We start from the raw sequence: 26,655 nt of genomic DNA, 5'->3' as shown, positions 1-26,655 counted from the left end.
ATTTTCAACTTTCTCCAACACAGTTTCCTCATTTGGTCTAAGCCTTTCTTGATGTGCTTTCTCCTGTTCCTCTTCCGTCAATCCCATCTGACCCCTCCAAAGTCGATCTACTATTTCCCCCTTTCCAATACTTCCACACATTTGCATTCCCATATTTTCTTAAGCACTCGTCATAAAATCCATACACTTGAGTAATCTACCTGCTTTCATGGTTTCCTCGTAATATGGTAATTCTATCCTTGTAGCGCACTTTCAAAGCAACCAGCAATGACACGGTCTCAACAGAGTAGTATCCATGATCAACATAGTCACCCATGAAGAGATAGTTGGTATCAAGAGCCTTGCCACCGATGCAAAAGAGCTCTATCAGATCATGGAACCAATGTAGCATCAGCTGCCTTCCGAACAACCTTGCAATCTTGTACATCTCCAGTCCGTGCAAGATCACGCAATGAGGTCTCAAGTTTTTCACTGAAAGTTAAGCACAGATTCATGACATTTTGTAGGTGCTGAATGGCATCTTGGACCTCTTCTCACTGTAGTTTAGCAAGGTATGAAACTGATGACTTTGAAATTGAAAAATCGGAATGTGAATACAATATGCAAGCCAAAAAGGAGCAGAAGAAACCGGTGACCAACATCAGTGGCTCTGCTAGCATTGAAATGGTACTAAATTTATAATAAACCTGAAGGAACACATTATGTTCAGGCACCACATTCTTTTGTTGGAATTCCGATTGCAGCAGTTTCCAATACCCTTCCATCTACACCGTTACAAACACGCACAATCTCAATTTAGCTTACCTTTATGCCCCAAGGTTCACTGTGTCATCTGTACGACCATGTGCTCGATAATATCCTCATGTAGTTCGCTCAAATTCATCCCCATGCATAAACACAAACATAATTAAGACTGTGATTACTTGGCTTCTTTTGAAACTTGCAATCTGAGCGTACCACGACACCTAATGACCTAATGATGAGGATAAGTGGTCGAATTGACAGGCAAAGGGTATGAGCTGATAAATGGTGATGTAGAAAGATAACGGATTTTGATAAATTTGACAGCTGGATAAGATTTGCTATGGATCAGCACGAATCCCTGACTTCGTCTTTGAAATAGGATTGACATATGGAGCTTAGGTGTGATGTTAGACCAATGATGGATAAAACAGAGAATTGACCCCTTTTGACATACTAACAAGACTCCTATTCAAACTGTTTAAACTCTAAAACCAGATGAAAAGACTAGACCCAAAACTAACACTAACCCTTTGACAAACAATCGAACTGATGTGAACAATTCAGAAATTTTTTCTTGAGTGATAACAGGTGTGATAAAGCTTAACCTCTCGGATGCCTTGCAATAATTGTTTGGCCTCAGTGAGAATCAATGTTACCCTGTAGTTAAGTGGGTTTGTTTTAAGAACCATGTGTTATATTACAATAAATGAATCTTCCATAGTGATCAACTTGGAGATTTGGAGAGAGACAATTCAAACCCCTTAAAGAATAGAGTAGGTTATTGCTTTATTGTTAAAAAGTGTTTCTAGGCTCCAAGAGTAGGTGATTTTAATTTTTCCTTCTAGATCTAAGAAAACCCTGCTCGCACTCACCACCCCATGTTGGGAGTAATGATTGTTATCATCCCAACTCAAGTTTAATTCCTGCAAGTGACATGTTAAGCTCTTAATGAATATATCAGTATAATGACTTGGAGCCTTGTTATTGGGGAGCACAAAAAAAATTACACATCTCCCTTATATTAAATTATAAGAAACACCTCTTAACATAAAAGTTTATATTAAAATATTTTATTTTAAAATGAGTAAAAAAAATTACAGACATCCTCATATAAAACTATAAAAAATGTTTATAAATATAAAAACACAAATTAAGTTATTTAGAATGTATGAATAGATTATACTACTATTATAAAAGATAAATTAAATGCAATTATATCATAAATGATTAAATTAGATGAGAATAAAATTATAATAAAATTATTTACATTTAATATGATATCAAAATTAAATTTATAAATAACAATAAGTATTTTTTTGTTTAACTTAAATTAAATAATAGGAAAATAAATAAATATTTTATTAATATTTATATTAATCAATTTCATATATGAAGTTGTGAGATTACGCACTATGGATTGCAATATGCTCATAATAAACCAAACAATAATAGTGTACTAACACATATATGATAATATAATCTTATATTAGGTAAAAAATAAGATACCAATGCTAAGAAAAGTTTGAATTTTATATTTAAAATTGGTTTTCTTAATCAAGGATTTATATTCTCTCATCTTTACATGGTGATAACTTGTTATAAAAAACCATCATGGTTAAACAATTTTCAATATTTTAGTGGCGAATTTGAAAATAATTATAAAAATAGTTTATGTTGAAATTTATAATTTTTTTAGGTGGATAAATATTTATGAGAATTTAAACTCTGAATATCATAATTTATATAATATTTCATAATACAAGATTATGAATTAAAATTTTCTCATGAGTTATTTAAGCTTAAAATTTTATTTATAATAATTTATTTGTTATTATTTCTTTTTAAATTATAGTTAAAAAAAACTTAAATTATTACAAAAATTCTATGTAATGGTTGTCAAAGAGAAGATGGGTATGGGATGGCATCACTATCACCCCACCAAGTGTAAATGTGGGTGATGTGGCACAACCCTCCTTCCATGTTAATTAATTAAGTGTTTGTATGTAATATCTGACTAATTTATTCGCATAGATTATAACATGGTATTTTAATCAATCTAGGTGTTCTTAAACTCAGAAGAACACGATTGTATGTGAGAATTATGCTTAGATTTATTCTCATGTTAAGAAATGAGAAATTATCATTTGTCCTAAAATATTATAGCTGATTTTCTAAAATCTAAAAAGGTAAATTGGCAAAATCAATAAAGCATGAAATAAAAATATGATTTAACAACTTAAACAACTGAAAGAAACTAATCATGCTTCTTGAAAGTAAAAGCACACAACTTAATTAAAATCTTTTGGAAGATCAAGCATGCACTAGTGTCCCATAAGTTGTAGTTTCTTTGGATTCAAAGACCTACAATAGTTGATTCCTTAGTCTTGCACTTAGCCTTCATAATTGATTTCAAGTATTAAAATAAAAGGACATACTAAAAAATGGAAAGAATACTTGAGTGATTCTATTTTTTTGGACTTTACATGCATTATGACCTTTTCCAAATGGATAGACTCTCATAATCCTTTCCCCAAACCATCAATAAGCTTATTTCTCAAAAAATTTACTAATCTATGGAAAGAAATACCTACAATGCTTTATTCCAGACTAGTTTCATAAGTTATGCATGCATTAGGGCCTTTTTTTGACAAAGATGATCTCTTAATCTTTTATCTAGTTTATCAACAAGCTTGGTTTCCATAACATTGACTAATCTGTAATAAAAGGACTTGATATGTTCATGAATAGTAGTAAAAATAAAATGACTAATAAAGTAACAAAGTTGATCATTCAAATCAAATAGTTATCCACAAGTATGGACAAGGAAAAATAATGATATGAACACAATGCTTGAAATTTCACAAAAATAAAGATTTCCTTTCATAATTATTTACAAACATAAATGGAAAACACATAGAAATATGTACAATCATCCATATTTATGAACAACAAAGAAAAGAACTTCACACACGGAGACAATTAGGCCACTTCATGGCTTAGCTTGCACACCAAATGCTACCAACTAGTAAAAAATCACAATGATTGCATACATTATTGATAATGAAGCTTAGATCAGAGCTCCAATCATGAAGCTTATGAAAATTAAGATCACAATAGAAATTCAAGAGTTTGAAATCTAAAAGTTATTGAGTAAGCTTCACTAGCTTTGTTTTTACACACAAAATTTGAAATAAACTACTAAAATTGATCTTTGTGTGTAATAAGAGACTAATTCAAGCCTTGTTATTGATAATATTCAACTTTCCCCATGGAAAAATATTGGGAAAATCACATTTTCTCATTTATGGGAAAAATTCTTCATAAATATGCATTTTAGCAAGATGAGTGGTTGCATTGACTGCATGTTTACTGGACCTCTACTCGATGTTTTTCATGAAACTATGAGAAACTCACCATCTCAAGATAATGGAAAACAAAAGCCATGTCCTCATGTTTTCCATAGACCCTACAGTTTGTTAATTTTTCTTAGGGCTATATTGTTCGTTGCTTTAATAATTGCATTTCTTCATTAACACATTAAATTCACCCCATAACATCATAACGTTATCCATATTTACATTATTATTCAGCAACATATCCAACTATGTAGAAAGAAAAATATCATCATCATCAATGCAGTGAAACATAAAGGAGAAATAGAAGAAAATAATCCAAACATACAGACACCAGGATTGGTTGGAGACCAAGGAAAAACCTGCTATGGGAAAAACCCACTATGGGAAAAACCATTTAAAATTCCTCTTCTTATTAGATTGTGAATGAATGATTTAGTAAATGAGAGTACAATATCCATATCTTCATCCATTAATTTATCCAGCAATAATTAACTAAACAATATCCATAAAATGAACCCATCAATGCTTATACTCAAAATCCTTGATTCAGAAGCCTGTAATGAACTGTCACTAACTACGGTCAACTGTCGAACCCTATAGTCAACGAGAGAGAACTTCAGACAACTAAAAGCCAACATTTAGGTCCCGATCGCATGGAGTAGGAGTCATGCATGCGATCAGAAAGGTCCAATCACTCCCTTGAGCTTGTAAGCCAACGACTGTGGTCGAATTCAAACTTTGGAGAGCCTACAAATATGATTCTTGAACCCTATATTCCATTCGCATGGAGGAAGAGTTTTGCGTCCTACTAAGATTCTTTGGTTGCACAGATGAGCCAGTTAGCAAGCGACTATGGTCGATTTCTTCCTGTTCCATGCTTGCGATTGAGGCCAAAAACCCTAAAATAAAGATTCAAGCTTTGGACCCTATAATTACATCTTTGAGTGAACCCATTCCTCCACGAGCGTGTCTCAGACCTGTGCGAGCCAAAACCAAGAAGGAGAATAGAATAATGTCTCATGATGATTTCCAAATGAGGTAAAGGTCACTTGTATTTATATCCTTCCAAGGGTGTACACTTTTCTTTGGGGCCGACCTAATCAAATATGTACATGTGGGCTCATAATTCAAAAATGCACTTTCCTTTGTCCAAATTAGATGATATTTAGGTTGATTTTGATCCTCTAGAAAAGAGGAATTTAATGCAATAATCATTCCCATCAAATGAGCTGTCCAAAGTGGAATTTGACCATAACTACCTATTTTAACACTCCCTCTCAACTAGGGAGAATTCCATGTTTCAATATCTAACCATCAATTAACATGCCATCCTATCAGCATATCATATCCAATATCGTCATTGTTCATCTCGATTCATCTCTTACATATTCTTTCTTATTTCTTGATTGTCCCTACTCATATGTTGAACATTATGGAATCTAACAGAAGAATAATTTGACATCAGAGGGGAGCCTAATCTACCACCCTTTATTCATTAGGGTGCCACTACTACCACCCAAAATCTATGCCAGCGAGGAGCCTAATGCTACCACCTGGGAAATATCAGCGGGGAGCCAAGTCTACGAACCACATCAACATCAGAGAGAACATCTCAAAATCACTTCAGGGAACACATCTCAACTCGGAATCTCATAGGGGAGATAAACATATAAAACCCCATATCAAGAAATAGGTGATATGGGGAGCACATCTCAACCCTTCCTATTCCATACCAATCTTCCCAACAATGACCCTCAAGAGTCATGTGGTAGAAAACCTGCATCATAATATGAGCTTGGGTGAGATACCCGACTTACCAAAAGGTAAGGATCACATGCCCCCAAGCCTCCTCAACCCATTGGACGGATGAGGAGGGACAATCGCAATAAGCTCGACTTGTGGATATGATGACAACTAGGGTATACTCTACAAATACCAAGATAGGGGAGAAACTGTTGGCATTATGACACAAGTTTGGCACTATGACACAGGTGTTGTCCTTGATGGCAACTCACTCAGATGGCATATCACTATTCAAGCTCTCAGAATGAAAGAAAAAGAGGTATACGTAGGTTTCCTTTGACTAAGTCGTGTATACACACGGGATTGTCAACCAAAAGTCACGTATGCGTATGCACGCACTTTCATGGATGAAAAAAAGCGTACGTGTGGGAAAACTTATTTTTGGTCCATGGTATTTAGTCCTTGGTATTTGGACCTATGGTTTTGGACCATGGTATCTCGTCTGAAGTGTTGAACCCAGGTATTTGGTCCAAGGTATTGATTCTTTATGGTTTTGGACCATGGTATTGTGTAAGGCAAAAGACTATAAAAGGGGAAGGAGATCATTAGACAAAGGCATTGACTCAAGCATCGAATATCTTATGAAGAGCTAGATCTAGAATACTGGTCATTGGGTTATGGTGTATAGCTGGATTTGAATCAAGGAGGAACCTGAGCGCAAGAAGAAGGATAAGTACTATTGATGGGTCAAGATCTTAAGGCTTGAATAGTAGTATCTCTGTGTGATTTTGATCTATTATTGTTGGCACATGACTTGATCTATAAATCTAACAATCTGGGTATAACTGATGTCTGAATAAGTGAAAAGGATAAATTATCTTTTATAGATCTCTATGTAGGTTCAGTGAAGCAAAGGCGCATATACACGCTAGCTCTGTAATTCAAAATCACGTATAAGCACGTTGGCCTTAATTCATCAATGTATGCACACAGGTTGTACACATTGAAGTAGCGTACGTCTCTTGAAATATGTTTTAGCTACTTCTATTTATTGCTGCAGTGTTCTGGGTTCAGAATTGGTGTCTGGTTACTGTTACTGTTTTCTGGGTACAACATTCAGAAAAGTGACTATTTGATTTAGTTTTGTTTGGTGCAAAGGAGATTGGTTGATGCAGATATACTTGATGTTTGATTGATGTTATTCATGGATCTAGTCTGAAAATTTATGAAACGTGGTCCCTGAAAGAAAAGAGAAGGTTGTAGCCTTCTATAGGTAGCAGCCTGTGTACTGGTATAAGACTACACCAATATAGAATCATTGTAAAAAGAAGTTTCTAATTAAAAGAATATAGAGATGAATTGCAGCAGGTGGTTTTCACCCACATTGGGTTTCCACCTTATATCTTGTGTTCTTATGTGTAACTGCTTGTTCTATTTTATTGTTCCTTGTTACTGTTTATATAGTTTGATGCACAGATTCATGATCAACATCTGAAGAATAATTAAAATTACAAGTCTGTTGGTTATACGCTGGTTTCCTTAACTGTAGTTGTGTACATACGCAGTTTTCACTAACTGAAGTAGCATATACAAATATGATTGTGAAATGAAAAATATTTGAACTGATAATACTGATTCACCCCCCCCCCTCTCAGTATTATTTCCAACAATTGGTATCAGAGCAGGTCCTTCAGAAGAGGTTTGATTGCTTGAAGGAAGATCTATCATCATGAGCAACTACGAAAAGGAGGCATCTATCAGGCCACCAATCCTTGATGGAAGCAACTTCGTCTATTGGAAGGTAAGAATCACAGCCTATCTTCAATCTTTTGGTACAGAAGTTTGGGATATCGTGGAAACAGGATACACATTTCCATCAGGAACTCCTACAGATACGATTGGTAAGAAGCAGTATGAAACAAATGCAAAGGCTGTCAATACTCTATTAGGGAGTTTATCTCAATCAAAATTCGTCAAGGTGATGCAGCTCAAAACCACAAAAGAAATATGGGACAAGATCGTTCTGAGCTATGAAGGAGATGATCAGGTAAATGTGCAAAACTGTAAACTCTCAAAATCCAATATGAAAATCTCAGAATGCACAATGATGAAAGTGTGGCTAATTATTTCTTATGTATAGATGAAATTGTTAATTGTATGAAAATTTTGGGATAAGAGATAAAAGAAGCTACTTTGGTTGAAAAGGTTCTAAGATCTTTGTCTTATAAGTTTGAATCAAAATTTTCGCCCATAGAAGAAAAGCAGAACCTTCAAAGCATTACCATGTCTCAGCTGCATGGAATCCTAACTACTTTCGAAATGAGAAAAGGGGGACCATCAGACATGAGAGAATCTGCATTCAAAGCCTCAGGAAAAGGAGAATACAATGAGTCAGGACATATATCAGAAGGAGAGAAGAATCAAACTTTTTCAAGAACCTTCAATGGGGTTCTGGAAGATTTAGAGGTAAGCTACCTTTTAAATGCTTTGCTTGTGGAAGAGTCGTTCACTATGCAACCAAGTGTCCTCATAAAGATAAGCTTGACAAAGGTAAGGGACTAGTTAGATGGAACAGAAAACAGAATGTAAGTAAGAGGAGCTATTATACACATGAGAACAATGATGGATTTTCAAATAGTGATGAAGATGAACAAGGTAATGATTATATACTTTTGATGGCATTTGAAGATGATGATTTCTTGGATGCTATAGATCAAGAAGGTCTTTATGAAGAAATTTCTAAACTTAAAGTTTGTTTAGAAGAAAAGAATATGATTATAGATACTCTGACATTCCAACTTGCTGAAAGGGAAAAACACAATGAAAAGTTAGAATGTGAAGTTGTGGGACTTAGAAAAGATATTGAGAAAACAAAAGCTCTTAATCTTAGATTTGCTAATGGATCTGAAACTTTAGACGAGATTATAAAAGTGCAATGTTCTCCTCTAATCAAGACAGGTCTTGGGTATACTGAAGAAGCATCTCAAGCACAGAAGGCATCTACCTCCAAAAACTATCTTGAAGAAACAAGGAGAAGTGAACAGGTTGACAATTGATAGCAAAGGCACAATGCAGATCATCAGGTAAATCAGGGACAACTTACTTCAAAGGTGAACAGAGATCACCAAGTAAATCGAGGGCAATCTACTTCAAGGATGAACAGAAGCTACAACCAACCACAGGTAAATAATTCTCAATTTGCCTTAAGAATGAATGGCTATGGAAATTACAATCACCTATACGGAAGGTTTGATAATCATAGGAATTTCTTCAATGGCCAATGTTTCTCTTGTCATAAATTTGGACACAAAGCAGCTCAATGTGTTGCCTACAAGACCATTATGTCCAGAGATCAAGGGAGTGTGACTGGAATCATGAAAATGACCTATAATAACTTTTTTGCTCTTGGAAATGAAATAGAATTTTCTATTTGTAACAACTTTGGTCATGAAGATTTTGAATGCAAGAGTAGGTTTCAGCAAACAATTCAGAAGGAGGAAGCTTCATTGAGTCCCAAAATATGGAGAAAGAAATAACCGAAACCAGAAATATGTGGTATAGCCTTATATGCGGAAGGACAAGAAAATCAGTGGTACATTGACAGTGGATGCTCGAAACATATGATAGGTGATAAAGAAAAACTTCAGTCATATAGTGCCTTAGAAAAGGAAAAGGAGGTCTCATTTGGAAATGACACCCATGCAATCATAAAAGGTAAAGGTTCTGTTCTTTTGAAAGAAAAGGTCAAAGCTGGAAATGTTATGTATGTTGATGGCTTAAAGCATAATCTATTGAGTGTCATTCAAATGTGTGATCAAGGAAATGAGGTAATATTTCGATCAAATGGATGTATTTTTCGTGAGCTTGATACAAGAGAAACAGTGATCAAAGGCATAAGAACTCCAAATAATCTATACATACTCAAGGGAGGACAACAACAATGCTATCTAAGGAAGAATTATGAACAATGACTATGGCACAGAAGATTGGGGCATCTAAGCTTCTCTCAGATAAGGAAAGCATGCAAATATCAGGCGGTTCGTGATCTCCCTGACATCAGAATTCCAGACAATACAATATGCAAATCATGTCAGTTTGGTAAGAAAACTAGAACTAATTTCCCTGAGAAGGAAGGATCAGCTAGTAGGCCACTTGAACTTGTCCATACTGATGTATGTGGTCCAACTAGGAAAAGGTCACCTCGAGGAGAAGAATACTTCATATTGTTCATTGACAACTTTTCCAGGATGTGTTGGATAGGACTTCTGAAGCATAATGACGAAGCTTTCGAAAAGTTCAAAGCATTCAAAGCCTTGGTGGAAAACAAATCAGATCACAGAATCAAATGCCTCGAGTCTGATCGAGGAGGGGAATTTACCTCGAATGAATTTTTCAATTTTTGTGAAGAACATGGAATAAGAAGGGAATTATCTACTGCAAGGACTCCTCAGCAAAAATGGAGTAGTCGAAAGGATGAATAGAACGGTTCAACAAATGGCTCGTGCTATGCATGATGAGTTTGGAACTCCCAAAACCTTCTAGGGTGAAGCTGCATTTGCTGCCATTACTATTCTCAACAAGACAAATTTCTGAGTAAACAACACTCAGACTCCTCATGAACTTTGGTATGGTAAGACTCCTACGGTAAAATACTCCAAAATTTTTGGAAGCAAATCTTATATCAAAAGGACTGATGAAACCTTGGCAAGTTTGAGCCTAGAGCAGATGAAGGCATTCTCCTTGGTTATTCTCCCCATAGCAAAGGATATAAGTGTTACAATAAAAGACTTGGAAAAATTGTTGAAAGTATTGATGTAGTGATTGATGAAGAAGGAAACACTCCTAGGCAGGTAAAATCCGAAGATCTCGAAAATGATGAGGACTATCCTTCAACATCAAATCATACTTATGACGAAGAAGAAACCCATGAGGCACCAGAAGAACAGATAAGGATAGAATAAAATACTCCATCCAAGTACGTTCAAAATAATCATCCAGAAACTCAAATTTTGGGGCAGAAAGAGGCGGGTGTACAAACAAGAAGAACTATTTTAGAAGCCTCAAACTATCCAGCATTGCTCTCCTCCACTGAACCACAAAATGTGAGAGAAGCATGCAAAGATGAATGCTGGGTCAAGGCCATGAATGAAGAACTTGAACAGATTGAAAAGAATAACACTTGGGAGTTGGTTCCTAGACCAAACGATAAGAATGTCATAGGGACAAAATGGATATTCAAAAACAAGCTGAATGAAAATGGAGATGTTATTAGAAACAAGGCCAGACTTGTTTGTAAAGGGTATGCTCAACAAGAAGGTATAGACTTTGAAGAAACTTTTGCACCAGTTGCTAGACTTGAAGCCATAAGAATGTTCCTTGCTCTTTCTAGCTTTCAGAAGTTCAAAGTATTTCAAATGGATGTGAAATCTGCCTTTTTAAATGGAGACTTAGAAGAAGAAGTGTATATTGAGCAACCAGATGGATTCATCCTTGGAAATGATCTAAAACTTGTATGCAGACTTAAGAAGGCACTCTATGGTCTTAAACAGGCTCCAAGGGCTTGGTATTATCGTCTAGACAAATATCTCCATCAACAAGGTTTCTCAAAAGGATCATATGATAGCAATCTATATGTAAAAATTGATAATGATAAATTGCTAATACTTGTCGTGTATGTTGATGATATCATCTTTGGTAGCAATGAAGAAGCCATGAGTCAAAATTTTGCTTTGATGATGCAGAAAGAATTTGAAATGTCCTTGCTTGGTGAGCTGACATATTTTCTTGGTTTACAAGTCCAACAAAATAAAGGCGGTATCTTTTTGTCACAAACCAAGTACCTCAAGGAGATCTTGAAGAAATATGGCATGGAAGATTCAAAACCAGTATGTACCCCTATGGTAACAGGATGCAGCCTCAGCACCAATGATAATTCAACAACAGTACATCAACCAACCTATAGGTCCATGATTGGTAGTCTATTTTATCTGACAGGTACCCGACCAGACATCATGCATGCAGTAGGAATAGTTGGAAGATTCCAGGAAAATCTGAAAGAAGCACACCTTTAGGCAGTTAAAAGAATTTTCAAATATCTTCAGGGGACACAAAACTATGGCTTATGATATCCTAGATATACAGATCTCACACTTCATGCATATAAATATGCAAATTGGGCAGGAAGCGTGGATGAAATAAAAAGCACTAGTGGTGGTGCATTCTTTATGGGTTCCAGATTAGTATCTTGGTTTAGCAAGAAATAAAGTTCAATTGCTTTATCTACAGCTGAAGCCGAATATGTGGCTGCTGCCTTGCTGCACACAACTCCTTTGGATGATGAAAATTTTGCAATATTTTCAAATCACTTGTACTCCACCTATCTCCATTTTATGTGATAATACAAGTACAATCAGTATTTCAAAAAATCCAGTCATGCATTCAAAAACCAAGCACATACCTATCAAATATCATTTTCTTCGAGAACAAGTGCTTGAACAAAAGGTCAAATTGGTGTATGTTCCCTCCAAGGAACAGGTTGCTGATATACTCACCAAACCACTACCCAAGGAGACATTTGAATACCTCAGATAGAAGCTTGGGGTAGGTGATGCATAATCTTGCTCTTGAAACTTGTCTGTTTCAGAGAAAAATGGTTGTACGCGATTTTAATGAGGATAATCCACGTACATACGCTGGTTTATGAGGATACAATCGCGTATATGTTGGTTTGAAGACAAACAGTGGTCCAGGCTCAGGATGAAAGGAGTCTGATATGGGTCTGATAGATACCATCTGGCACAGGTTCAAGGGGAGCATACATATTCTTCTAATAATGCATTGTTGGCATTATCCTAGAAGATCTTGGTTCAAGTTCAATGTGTTTTGGTTTCAGGGGGAACAGGTGCAGAAGGAGAACATGGTTGCTGGTCTGAATGATGATTGACAAATGATACTGATGATAGTTGTTGATAACTATCATAGTCTGGTTGTAGATATTTCATCTCTATGTCATGTATTTTTTTTCTTATCAAGGTCATGTAACGGTCTACCTTGATTTCCCCACTATGCCTGGGATGGATAATGTAATGTTCTTGTTTTATCTTGTGTAAACTTTTGGTGTATCCCCACTTGGTTGGGTGCATGAGTCAATCCCCACATGGTTGGGAGATGGATGTATGTATGAGTCTTTGGTGGTAGGAAGGTCATTTATGATGTATAAAGTTATGTATCTTCTTGTAGAACATTTTATTGCAGACCTTGCCTACAGTCAGGGGGAGCACGGACAGCACAATAGAGCAGAGATTTCAGCATGAACTCAGGGGGACCATAACCCTTTGCCCTTGATGTCAAAGGGGGAGAATGACTTTGAGTGACGTGGGGTTGCCATCAAGTCCAAAGGGGGGGGGATTCTTGGCATTGTGACACAGGTTTGGCACTATGACACAGGTGTTGTACTTGATGGCAACTCACTTAGATGGCCGATCACTGTTCAGGCTCTCAGAATGAAAGAAAAAGAGGTATACGCAGGTTTCCTTTGACTAAGTCGAGTATACACATGGGATTGTCGACCAAAAGTCGCGTATGCGTATGCATGGACTTTCATGGACGAAAAAGAGCGTACGTGTGGGAAAACTTATTTTTGGTCCATGGTATTTAGTCCTTGGTATTTGGACCTATGGTTTTGGACCATGGTATCTCGTCTGAAGTGTTGAACCCAGGTGTTTGGTCCAAGGTATTGATTCTTTATGGTTTTGGACCATGGTATTGTGTAAGGCCTAAAACTATAAAAGGGGAAGGAGATCATTAGACAAAGGCATTGACTCAAGCATTGAATATCTTATGAAGAGCTAGTTCTAGAATACTGGTCATTGAGTTATGGTGCATAGCTGGATCTGAATCAAGGAGGAACCTGAGCACAAGAAGAAGGATAAGTACTATTGATGGGTCAAGATCTTAAGGATTGAATAGTAGTATCTCTGTGTGATTTTGATATGTTATTGTTGGCGCATGACTTGATCTATAAATCTGACAATATGGGTATAACTGATGTCTAAATAAGTGAAAAGGATAAATTATCTTTTATAGATCTGTACGCAGGTTCAGTGAAGCAAAGGCGCGTATACACACTAGCTCTGTAATTCAAAATCGCGTATATGCACGTTGGCCATAATTCATCAACGTATGCATGCAGGTTGTACACATCGAAGTAGCATATATCTCTTGAAATATGTTTTAGCTACTTCTATTTATTGCTGCAGTGTTCTGGGTTTAGAATTGGTGTCTAGTTACTGTTACTCTTTTTTGGGTACAACATTCAGAAAAGTGACTATTTGATTCAGTTTTGTTTGGTGCAAAGGAGATTGGTTGATGCAGATATACTTGATGTTTGATTGATGTTATTCATGGATCTAGTCTAAAAATTTATTAAATGTGGTCCTTGAAAGAAAAGAGAAGGTTGTAGCCTTCTGTAGGTCAGCACCTACGTACTAGTACCTCTGCTAGTACAAGAGCTAATGGGGTTGTAGCTCCCTTCCAGGAGAAGCTGGAGAACGAGAGAAGGTTGTAGCCTTCTGCAGGTAGCAGTCTGCATATTGGTATAAGACTGCACCCGTATAGAATCATTGTAAAAAGAAGTTTCTAATTAAAAGAAGATAGAGACGAATTGCAGTAGGTGGTTTTCACCCACATTAGGTTTCCACCTTATATCTTGTGTTCTTATGTGTGACTGCCTGTTCTGTTTTATTGTTCCTGGTTATTGTTTATATAGTTTGATGCACAGATTAATGATCAACATCTAAAGAATAATTTAAATTACAAGTCCGTTGGTTATACGCTGGTTTCCTTAACTGTAGCTGTGTACATACGTGGTTTTCACTAACTGAAGTAGCATATACAAATCTGATTGTGAAATGAAAAATAATTGACCTGATAATACTAATTCACCCCCCCTCTCAGTATTATTTCCAACAGAAACATCTCCAACCATAAGAGTAACAGATAGGGGCGATACCCTATTGTCCAAAGATCCCTCAACCCCAGGAGCTGATCCAAGTGGATATTGGTGTCCACCTACCTATTCCACTTGGACCCCCACCATTGTTTCTTTCATTTTTTCAGTTTCCTTATTTGTAGCACAATTTACTATTTTTGGCAGTTTTTCGAGTCCTAAAATTCCTGAGCTACTTTGAGTCCCTAAACAACGTTTTTTGGGAAAAATGGGACTAAACACTATATTGGTCATTCAAAAGTTCTAGTCCTCTGATAGATCTTTCTAACGAGGTAGTGTGCACATCAAATGGAGATCGTATGCCAAAGTTACGACCCCGAAAAGTTGATGTACCAATTTACCCAAACGGGGCCCACAGTTTGGTGCTTCATCTCCTAGGGTTAGGTTTTTAGATGTTTATGGTTTCCCATTGTTTCTCAATAATAAATATGCCTTTGAACCTCATTGTAACAGAGTTCAGAGGCATGTATCCGCCACATCTCTTCTTAGAGATAAGCTACCATCACCCTAGCTAGTCTTATTTCCATTCTATTTGTAAGCATATTTCAGTGTTTGATATTAATGAAATGAAGTGTTATTTCTTCTGCATATTTATATTTATGGTTATATCTGTAATTTGTTGCATTCCTATTTAAATCTGAGTCAGTGGTATTAGAGCAATCTGCTCTTTCTCTATTTTTCTTTGCATGTCCCCAACAAGGTCGGGATATAAGGAGTTAGGGCTCGCTCTGGTTGAACCTTTGCAAGATCAGCCTCACAAACTCAAATGGCCACCCATGGGGAAATAAAAGAAAGATGAGGGGGAAAGAGATCCTAGCAAAATATTGTTTGAGGAAGCCCTCAAGAAACAAAGGAATGCTATGATGGATAACTTTGCCCAGATCCTTTAATGATTACCCACCAACGGCGCATCCACATCCAACAACCACTCTAGAGGCTCCACTCCATTAAAGATACAAGTAAACTTTGACATTCCCATATTTGAGGGCCAAATAGACGCAAATGCCATAGATAAATGTGTTACACAAAAATATCGTCACCATGATTATTTGCAGTCAGTATGGGTGTATCATCACTTGTACTATCCTCCTAAGCAAGTCTCAGACCTCAACTCTTCAAATCAAGCTTTGGAAATGAGAGAAAGATATTAAAAATCAGTGAAACTCTAGTTCCGCACTTTCTCTCATGGTCACCTGCGGTCACACACCTTCTGTGTACAAAAACTGCGGACCTGCCCGCTCTGTCCCTAACGGTGTAGGTGCGGACCCCTGTGAAAGTCAAAAGGCGCAAGTTTTATCTTAAAAAACTCACTTTGGGTTAATTCTAGAGGTTTATAGAAGGAATTTTGACGTGGATTGTTCGCTCTGAGGTGGTTCATGCATCCCAAAAGAGAAGGAGCTAATCCCTTGATGAGAGGAGCTATCCCTTTGAAAGAGGGCTTTATCCCTTTGAAGGAGGACCTAGTAACCTCCCTCCATGGCACTATAAATACAGGCATTGGGCTGGTTGCTAGGGAGGTTAGAAGCTGAACATTTTTGAGGGTAAATGCTGGTGAAATCAAGACTTCCTAGTTGAGCTTAAGAGGAGAGATCACACATCTTTTTGGCTTCATTAGGGAGTGAGTGAAACTTGTCAAAGTAGAGGAGACTTCTTGCTGGACCCTGGGAGGAGCTTGTACAACGTCAAGTCAAAGGTTGTAAAGTTCTTCTTCTTTTGAATTAATACAATCAAACTCATTTTTCTCAACAAGTATCTTATGTTATTTGTTTCATGGACTCCTTGACTTTCATGTTAAATATGTTTTATGCAATTGGCTTTTCAGGTGCTATTTAATTTGTTTGCCTTGTTTTTGTTTGCAGATTCGCAAAAAGGAGCTCATTTGGATCAAAGGAGCGAGGGCATCCACAAGCTTGCGTTGGACCTAAGGTAGGCCCTAAAAACACTTGTTTGCCATTGTTTATAAAAGCATATTTAGAGAAAGATAGTGTCTGGTTGGTTTTCTTGTCATTAGGTCTTCTTTAGATTCTAGGAAGGTCTATCTTGTCTGCAAGATCGACTTATTCCGTGTGACAAAATGGCGACTCCGCTGGGGACTTGCTTGTTTTCCTTGTTTATACTTTGACCTGAGAAACTTTATTTTTGTTTCTGTTTTTGGCTTGTTGTGTGTAAAATTGGGTAGAGTTTGTAGATCCAGGGTTATTTTTCGTTTTTCATAGTTTTGGGAGAGGACCGCACCCTAGCCGTTTGACACAGTGCATACCTACCCATAGCATGGCTTTTAGCACAGAGCGGGACCGCACCTGTGCCAACTGTGGACCTGCGGACCCTATCAAAATTTTGAAAACCCTAAGATTTCCTCTATTAGTCAGCTTAGTTTGTGTTTAGAAATTGTTATCCACTACCCAGACCTGCATATAACTTGTCAGAAGCTTTCCTTGGATTGAATTCGTTAGTGTTAGGGTTTTAGGTGAAATTCCTAGGAGTTTTGCTTGTTAGGTTTGTTTTTCATTGTGGTTGTGTAGTGGCTCTAAGCTTAGAAGCTGTAGGGACTTTAGATCACCTTAGTGTCTACTAGCCTTCTTATGAGTCTGACCATTGATGAAATCTCCCCTTGTTTGAGGAATCCGCTTTGAGTTTTCTCTTTACAAAACTTCGAAAAGCTTGTGTTTGAAAGTTTCGATTTTCATTTTCAAAAAGAAAACAAAATTGTTTGTTCTTGACTTATTTGTGATTCTGCATAAATTGGTCCTTAGCTTACATCTAGCTAAGTAAAACATCCTTAAAAAAGACTTTTAGTAGGGTTTGACTTCAAATAGGTTTTTATAATTTGTAGATCTCAAAGTTAGTCATTTTCATAGTTTTGAGTGTTTTATTAAAAAATATAAAAATATATTTTGGAAAAAAGTTTGTTTTGTAGTGTTTGAGTGCTTTGAAACGAAAAGGGAAATTTTTGTGAAATAACTAGTTGTCTCGTTTTGAGTGCTTTGGAAAGGAAAAAGCTCTTCTTTTAATTTGTTTAATTGAGAAAGATTTGTGTTTATAAAGTATTTGCATTCTCAAACTCTTTCTTAGTTTAGAAGTTCATCGAAGAGAAAAAGATTGTTTACATCATCTTAGGTGCATTTTTAGTGATTTTGAGTCGAGTCTTCATACCACGAGTTTCATCTCCGCACATTTGGACTTAAACAAAAACCACTAAAATTAATGCTTAAAGTAAAATTCACCTAGTAACATTTTTATTTCTAGGGCTCTGATACACCAATTTAGCTTAGGCTAGTGTCTTGGAGTAGGAAAGTAATTAACTCTCCAAGACAGTAAAAACAAACAAGTAGCTGTATCTTGTGGTAGGGAAGAAATCCAATTGTTGCATTTATGCTCTGGGAAAGCTCCTCTTAAAGGAGAAGCACGAGATCGTGTCCGAACCAGTGTGGGAATCAATCCTTCCTCATTGGGAACGACGCCAGATATTCACGTATTAAAAACGGTAAACCTCGGATTAACCATTGTCGAGGAGCCTAGGGTCACTTGTTGGTAAACCTTGGTTTATGTCAAGGAGCCTTCAAGGGGATTGAGCTTGCTACTCTGCCCTTGCGTGCGTATCAGATCGTAGACTGTTCCCCCAGGTGTATTTGTCTCAGTTGGTAACCTTAGTGGCCATATTCTTTAGGACTCTTCCTAAGGTAACAGTGGTGGGAAGATCCCACTGTACCTGGAGCAGACGTCGGCTAGACTCACTTGGATTTTCTGGGGGGTTCTCTTCACTCGAGACGGTTAAGTGGAGGAACTTGTGCCAGTCTATTCATTAAGCAGGTTGCCTGGGTAACTGTTCCAACCGCCATTTCTGTATTGAACTCTGCGACGTTCGATTTCATCACCAACTAGTGTTTTCGGTACGGAAAGTTACTGTTTGTGTGTGTTTGATCTCCTAGATTCTTTAGGCGTGTGATTCAAATTTGTTTGGTTCTTTAGAGACTTTAGGTGCTTTTCATTGAGATTTTACTTTGTTTGCATGTGAAGTAGTTAAAAGTTTTCAATTGTGGTTGAATTACCAAGACAGTCCCGTAGACTTCGGGGCCAGTCTCCTGAGTTTGTAAACGTGGCTGAGTTACTGGGAAGGCCCGTAGACTTCGGGGCCAACCTCCTGAGGAAGTACTGAGCCAACTTGAAGGCCTCAAAGTCCTCGTAACTCCTAGAGACAGTAGAGTTGGGTCACCTGAGGAAGGAGAATCTTCTTTGATAGTACATCCTGATTTTCAACCGTTAGTAGCAGAGTATAATCCACAGTCAGTGTCTGTTTCCGAAATTGCTGGTAGCTTTTCATCTACTAGTGATATAGGTGAAGAACCTGAAATATCCGAGCCTGAAAGTGAATTTGCTGCTACTCCGACATCGGGGTTTGTTTCTCCAACTTCTAGTGGTCCTGGTTCACCTAGGGTAGAAAGAGTAATCACCCAAGATCTTCCTTCTGGACTTATTGCTATAGAAGAACTTGCTCCGGAAGAAGAAGTAGGCATCCCTATCCCTGAAAATCAACCTGTTATTGAACTAAGGGAGCGTGAATCAATTTTTTACAGTCCACCTAGGAGTAGTTCTTGGTATCTTTCTTTGACTAATTTTCTAGAAAACTCAGGGTTAAGTTTTTCACCACCTCGTGCTCCTTATCACCCAACACCTAGAGGTTTTTATACTCCTGTCAATATGGCAGGACAGTCATCCAAGTTTACTCAATCGCCTGAATCTTTTTTGTACGACGGTCCTTCTGTTCCCTCCGGGTATCAGTCACTTTCCGGTACTTTTTCGGGAGCATCTCCTCAACCCATTGAGCAAGGGTTATTAACTGGAAACAATGGTACTAAGCCATTGAGCGTAGAAGACATTCTCATGATGTCAGGTTCTATTCCCAATCCTCAACCTCAAGGTGGTCAGTTACCGCCTGGGGGGCAGCTTCAATTAACGCCTGGGGGGCAACCTCAAGGTACACAATTTGCATCTGGGGGGCAACCTCAAGGACAGTACATACCTATGGGAAAGTACATTCCTCAAGGTCAACCCCAGACTCAATATGTACCCCAAGGTCAACCCCAGTATCAATTTATACCTCAAGGTCAACCCTAGTATCAGTATATGCCTCAAGGGTATCAACCCCAAGGTTAATACTCGAACCAAGGTTTCCAACCACCCCAAGGTCAAACGTATGTTCAAGGAACGGGAAATGTACCTTTCAATTATCAATCCTACCCTCAACCCGGTTATGGTCCTCAGTATTCTCAACCAATTATGGGTCAGTACCCCGGAATGAATATAGTGTGGGATCCATCGCAAACCCAACAGGTGTTGCAGCCAAGTGTACAGTTGTCATCTCAAACTGGACAACCCTTAGTTTCTGGTACATCCCAGCAACCAGTCCAGTCTAACATTCAAACTTCTGTACCTTCGGTAGTTTCTCAGCCTGGGCCTAGTACACCTCGTACTTCACCTCAAACGACTGCTACAATTGCCACAACATCTATTCAATCTACCCCACCTACTTCTGGAGTATCGACAGCTCCAATTTCTACTGTTCCTGTATCTACTCCTCAAACATCTTTACCACCGTCTGGATCTACGATTCAAACTTCGGTTCAGATGCCTGTAGGACAACCTGGTTAAAGTACGGTTGTCACAAGTCAACCATAATTCACCTATCAACCGTACCAGGGACAGTACCAATTCGGTCCTACTGTGCAGCAGCCAGTCTATCAGTATCAACCATATCCTGGGTACACTTATCAACAACCTCAACAACCCCAGTACGGTCCGGTTAATCCTGGTTTTCCGGGAGGATACAATATCCCAAACGCGATTCCTATTCCTAGTTATCCTGGATATCCTCCTCCTGGGGCTGGTCTCATGACCCAGAGTTTTAGGGATCCTAATCGGCAGTTACCGTTTATCGCAACTTTGGACTTACCTGACTTGTCATGCCTAACGAACGATCCCATTAATTATCTTCCGTTTTGGCTGCCAATGCCGAATAAGTTGCCCAGTGACATTCCCAAGTTCGAAGGTAAATCAGGAGAGGACCCATCGAACCATGTGATGACTTACCACCTCTGGTGCGCGTCTAACTCCATTTCAGATGATTCAATCCGTCTTAGACTTTTCCAGTGCACTCTAATTGGTCTCGCGGCCAAGTGGTACATTGAGCTACCGCAAGGCACTTTTTATAATTTTAGTCAGTTAGCTACCTCGTTTTTGACTCATTTTCAGTTGCCAGTCCGATATGACAATGGCATGGAATTGTTAACTTCGCTAAAACAATCGACATCCACTTACATTTCAGATCATATTCATGAGTGGAGACGTCGACGACGTTTAGTGAAGGTATTTATTCCGGATCAAATCTTGGCTAAGTGGTTTGTAAAATCTTTGTTGCCAAAGATCACTGAAGATGTTGCTAAAGCCAGAGTTGTTATTGAGGAGCAAGTAATTACTCAAGCACAGTACCTTGGCTTGGTCTATACTCAATCAGGTACGTTACATGAAAAAATCCCCGATCTTCCCAAGCAAAATCAAATCACTGCAGCTCCTTTGGGATCTCATGCCGCCGATGGTATGATTGGCACGGTTAACACTAAAAGTAAGAAGAAGTCTTCCAAGAATTCTTCCCCTATCATAACCTTGCCTGACTCCCCAATAGGAGATTCTTCTGCGGAGATCTCCGCCGATATTCACATTGTAGAGTCATCTACAGCCAAATCAAAATCCGGTGGGAAGAAGAAAGGAAAGAAGAAGAATAAAACGGACAAAAGTTCAAAGGAGAAACCTGAAAAGGCAGAATCCAATGATGAAAAGCGCAAACCTCGTTATCCTTGTCTCATTTGTGATGATGAACATTTTACAAGAGACTGCCCTCATCGTGTAGAGGTTGCGAAGATTGTTAAGGGTTCCCAAACTCCTGCTGTTTTGAAGGATCCTTTTCCGGCTCAAGACAGTAAGATGATAGGTTCATCCTCGAATGCCAATGAAGAACCCATACTGATGATGTCCCATGTTAGGATTGCGACTCGATCGCAAGATTATGGTAGTAAAAGTCCTGTTGATGGTAAAGAAGCAGAATCTTCTCATTCTAATCCATCAACCTCAGCTCTCGGTTCCGATCCACTACAGATCGAGAAACCTAATCCAGACTTGGTAATCAAACCGCCTGCCAAGGGTATACTTCGAAAGTCGGCTTTCAATCCACATGCGAGAGCGGCTCAGAATTATAACATTGTTGAGGATTTAGCTGTTTCACCCTCAGCAATGTCGGCTTTGGAAGTGCTGCAATCATGTCCAGCACAACATAAATTACTTTTGTCGGCTATAGGAGTTGTTGATGTTCATGACCCGAACCTAATAATCTTTGATCTAGAAAATAGTACACCGCGTTTGCCTCATCAAATGGCTTTCTAGATTCCAGTGATAGTCAAAAACAGGCCTATTCATCGGACTGTAATTGATGAGGGAGCCTCAACATGTATTATGTCGATACAGTGTTGGAGATCACTTGGTTCTCCTTCACTAAATCAATCCCCGATGATTCTAAAGGCCTTTGATGGCCGTGGGTTTCATCCTTTTGGCATTCTACAGGATTTGCCTATAGGGGTTGAAGGAAAAACCGTTAGTCTAGATGTGGAGGTGGTTGATGCCCCTCTAGATTACAACCTTCTCTTGGGTCGAAGTTGGTCTTACGCTATGACAGCAGTCGTTTCATCGGTCTTTCGAGTAATAAAGTTTCCACACAATGGGAAGATCGTAACAATAGACCAGCTGGCTTACTTTTCATCCGACCCAGCCTCTTCGGAGAATATTCAGCATGTTGGTAAAACGACTATCCCATATAGGGATGTTGGAGTAGGATTAGTTAAAGATGCCGGTTTACTGGGAACTTTTCCTTTTCCTCCAATCAACGCATCATCTTCATTTGCAGCCATTCATATGATTACATCAGACACCATTATTTATGATGATCCTTGGATTGTCCCTTCTGAATCTGAGATAGACTCATTTGATAATGCCATGCCTTTGAGTCCATATGAAATTGCCTATGAAGCCGTGCAGTCATTTGCGGACCCATGTTCAACCAAAAATGACTTAATGAATGTGGTCCGTGAGGAATCACTTTTCACATCAACCTCAGATTTAACCACGTTTTCTGAACTTGTTCACTCTGATGAGAAAATTCGTGAAATCCTATGTGTAGATGATTTACCATGGGAAGATCTCCATCACAGATCTTCGTTTTTAACTGAGGATGATCGTTTTGAAAATGATTTCTCATCAATTTTTACCACTGAATATGTCAAGGAACCTCAGAATCCAATGAAACATCCTGATTCAGAGTTAAATTTGGGAAACATCTCTCGAACTATTCCTATTGACATTTCAGCTAAGCTTGGAATTATTGAGAACATTCATATAGGTGCCTCATGTACAGATGACGAAATTCAATTATATAAGGCCCTATTTCAAGAATTCCGCGACGTGTTTGCCTGGTCCTATGAGGAAATGCCAGGAATTGATCCCACAATTGTTGTTCATGAGATCAAGACTTACCCGGACGCTAAACCCGTCCGACAACATTTGCGTCAGATTCACCCACGAAAAGCTGCTGCAATTAAAGCAGAAGTTGAAAAATTATTGAAAGCAGGTTTCATTTATCTGATCCCGTTAACGGATTGGGTATCGAATATTGTTCCGATTAACAAAAAACAGGGAACAATAAGAATATGCATCGATTATAGGTACATTAATCGAGCCTGTCCAAAGGACAATTACCCAACTCCCTATATCGATCAAATCATTGATGATTGTGCCGGTAGCAAAATATTCTCCTTCATGGATGGTTTTTCCGGATACAATCAAATCAATATTCTACCTGCCGATCAACCAAAAATAGCTTTCATTTGTCCATGGGGGACATTTGCTTATTGCAAGTTACCTTTTGGGCTTAAGAATTCCAGAGCAACTTTTCAAAGGGCGATGTCTTATGCGTTTCATGACATCAAACAAATTGTGCAACCGTATCTCGATGATTTGCCTACTCATTCCTTACATCGAGCTGATCACCTCGTCCATTTACGAGCAATTTTTATGAGGTGTAGGCATTATCAGATTCGGTTGAACCCACACAAATGTGTCTTCTGTATAGAAACGGGTCGATTACTGGGACTTGTAGTTTCGAAAGCCGGCATTTGCGTTGATCCCTTGAAGGTCGAAGCTATCATCAAATTGCCTCCTCCTTCGAGTCTTCGCCAACTCCAAAGTTTGCAGGGGAAAGCAAACTTTTTACGACGATTCATTCCTAACTACGCCGAGGTTACAAAGGGTTTTACCCAGTTGTTGAAGCGAAACACTCCATTCTATTGGGATGAGATAGCTTAGAAATATTTTGATGCACTCAAACACGCGTTGACCCATGCACCGTTGTTGCATCCTCCCAATTACAACCAGGATTACTTCTTGTATCTCGCCGCCTCTCATTCCACCATTGGAATGGTTTTAGTTCAGGAAGATGAATTCAGAAATGAACATGTGATATATTACCTTAGTCGAACTTTAAATCCAACTGAGCTAAAATACTCACATGTGGAGAAATTGGAATTGGCAGCTGTTCAAGCTGTCCAACGTTTTCGTCACTACATTCTACTACGCAAAACTACGGTAATTTCATATTGCAACCCTATGATCTACATTTTGACCAAGCAATTGCTAGGGGGCAAGTACTCTAAATGGATCGTTATCCTGCAGGAGTTCGACTTGGAATTTGAGAAATCTAAGTCTAAAAAATCTTTAGTTTTTGCGGAGTTAATGTGTGACTTCCCGCGTGCCGACACGGAAACTGTGGCGGAGGAGCCCATTGCGGACGAATCCTTATTTCTAATCAGCACTTTAGATCCGTGGTATGGGGACATCATCATTTATCTCCAGACCCAATCCTTTTAGCCAGAAATTTCAAGGTCAGAACGTCGAAATATTCGATTCCAGTCCCAACAATTCAGGATTATTAGAGATACTCTTTATCGTCATGGGGCGGACTCTATTTTTCGACGTCGCTTAACTCACGAGGAAGCTGAAAGGGTTCTAAATGACCGTCACTCTGGAGCATGTGGCGGTCATATGTCTGGGTTTGCCACAGCCCAAAAGATATTGCGCGCTGGCTACTTCTGGCCGTCTTTATTTAAAGATTGTATTACGACGGTCTGAAAATGCCACAACTGCCAAATTTTTTATCGTAAGATGCGCGCTCCACCTGCTCCTCTCCACCCTATAATTGTCGTTGGTCCTTTTTCCAAATGGGGTATCGATTTTATTACATGTAACCCTCACTCGGTCGGGGGGCATGCGTATATAATCCTTGCGGTAGATTATTTTACTAAGTGGGCCGAGGCGATGCCTACATTTGAGGAAGACGGCAAGACAACTGCAATTTTCATGTTCAATCATATAATTGCTAGGTTTGGTGTCCCGCAAGCGATAATCACTGATCATGGGCGTCATTTTCGAAACGTTATGATGACCGAACTTACAGGCCAGCTTGGTTTACGTCATGATAGTTCAACCCCTTATTATCCACAAGTGAATGGTCTGGTTGAATCCATCAACAAAGTTTTAGTTATCATGATCTGACGAATCATTGGGATTCATCGGTCGAATTGGAACAACATGCTATTTTCAGTGCTTTGGGCGTACCAAACTTCAGTAAAAACATCAACAGGGTTCACTCCTTTCCAACTAGTCTATGGTTTGGAAGCTGTGTTACCCATTGAATGCGAAATCCCATCACCGCAAATGGCCATCGAATTACTTCTAGCGACTTCCGAAGAGGAAAAGCATTTGTTATACTTGGCTCAATTAGATGAGAATCGACGTGATGCTGCATTGGCGATCGAGACTCACGCAAAACGAATGAAAGCTCAGTATGATCGAAATGTGACCCCTCGAAATTTTTCGGAAGGAGATCTAGTCTTAGTTTATGATCAAGCTAATGATAAATTAGGCGCTGGAAAATTTGTTCCTATGTGGCATGGTCCCTATGTTGTCAAGCGAAAGCTAGCCAAAGGGGCCTATGAATTGGTAGACTTTGACGGGGACTCTTTGGGTAAACCCAGAAATGGCCTTTACTTGAAGAGGTATTATGCTTAAAAGAATGGGTATGGAGATTTAGTTAGGATAGTTTTTCTTTCTAGCTAGTGTGTTTTAGTTCAAACAGTGTGCTTAGCTTAGAGAGTGTTTTTTCGTCATTATTCCTGCTTATCTTGGTTTTACTCTTGATATTGCAGATGTCGATGCCTCTCCAAACATACATTGGTTTCGCTAATGGTGCTTGTCGTAATACACAGAACATCTCTTCCGCAGCTTGGGTTATCTATTCGCCCTCTGATGAGTTAGTATCTATGCATGGGGTAAGCCTCGGTCAAACAATGAACAACATTGCCGAGTATAGTGCAGTGATTGAGTTATTATCTGAATCTATTTCATTTGGGATTCAGAGTTTGATAGTGAGGTTAGATTCTGAACTCGTTGTATTACAGCTTAATAGAGTGTATACCATTAGAAATCCAGTGTTGTTAAGATTATTTTTGAGAGTGCGTCTCTTGGAACGTGAATTTGATTATATTGAATATCATCATATTCCAAGGTCTTTAAATACATTAGCAAATGCAATTGCTTCTCGAATGTTAAATAGACATTTGCAATAATCATACATGTAAATTTAAAACCATTCCATAACATGATTTACAAGATAAGCCGGTAATAGTGATATATATATATATAGAAGTA

General features: G+C 38.3%; 1 pseudogene; it reads left to right on the top strand.

Annotated features, from left to right (window-relative positions):
• The first annotated feature begins 513 nt into the window (after nt 1-513).
• Nucleotides 514-26,655, top strand: part of LOC149139763 (1-Cys peroxiredoxin A-like) — a 71,478-nt pseudogene continuing 45,336 nt past the window's right edge.

This window comes from Pinus tabuliformis, chromosome X (assembly GCF_031772625.1).
Source record: "Pinus tabuliformis cultivar Carrire ecotype Pingquan chromosome X, CPIR1, whole genome shotgun sequence".
NCBI lineage: Eukaryota > Viridiplantae > Streptophyta > Pinopsida > Pinales > Pinaceae > Pinus > Pinus tabuliformis.
The sequence above is the reverse complement of the archived record's forward strand: the minus strand, read 5'-3'. Positions and strand labels throughout refer to the sequence as shown.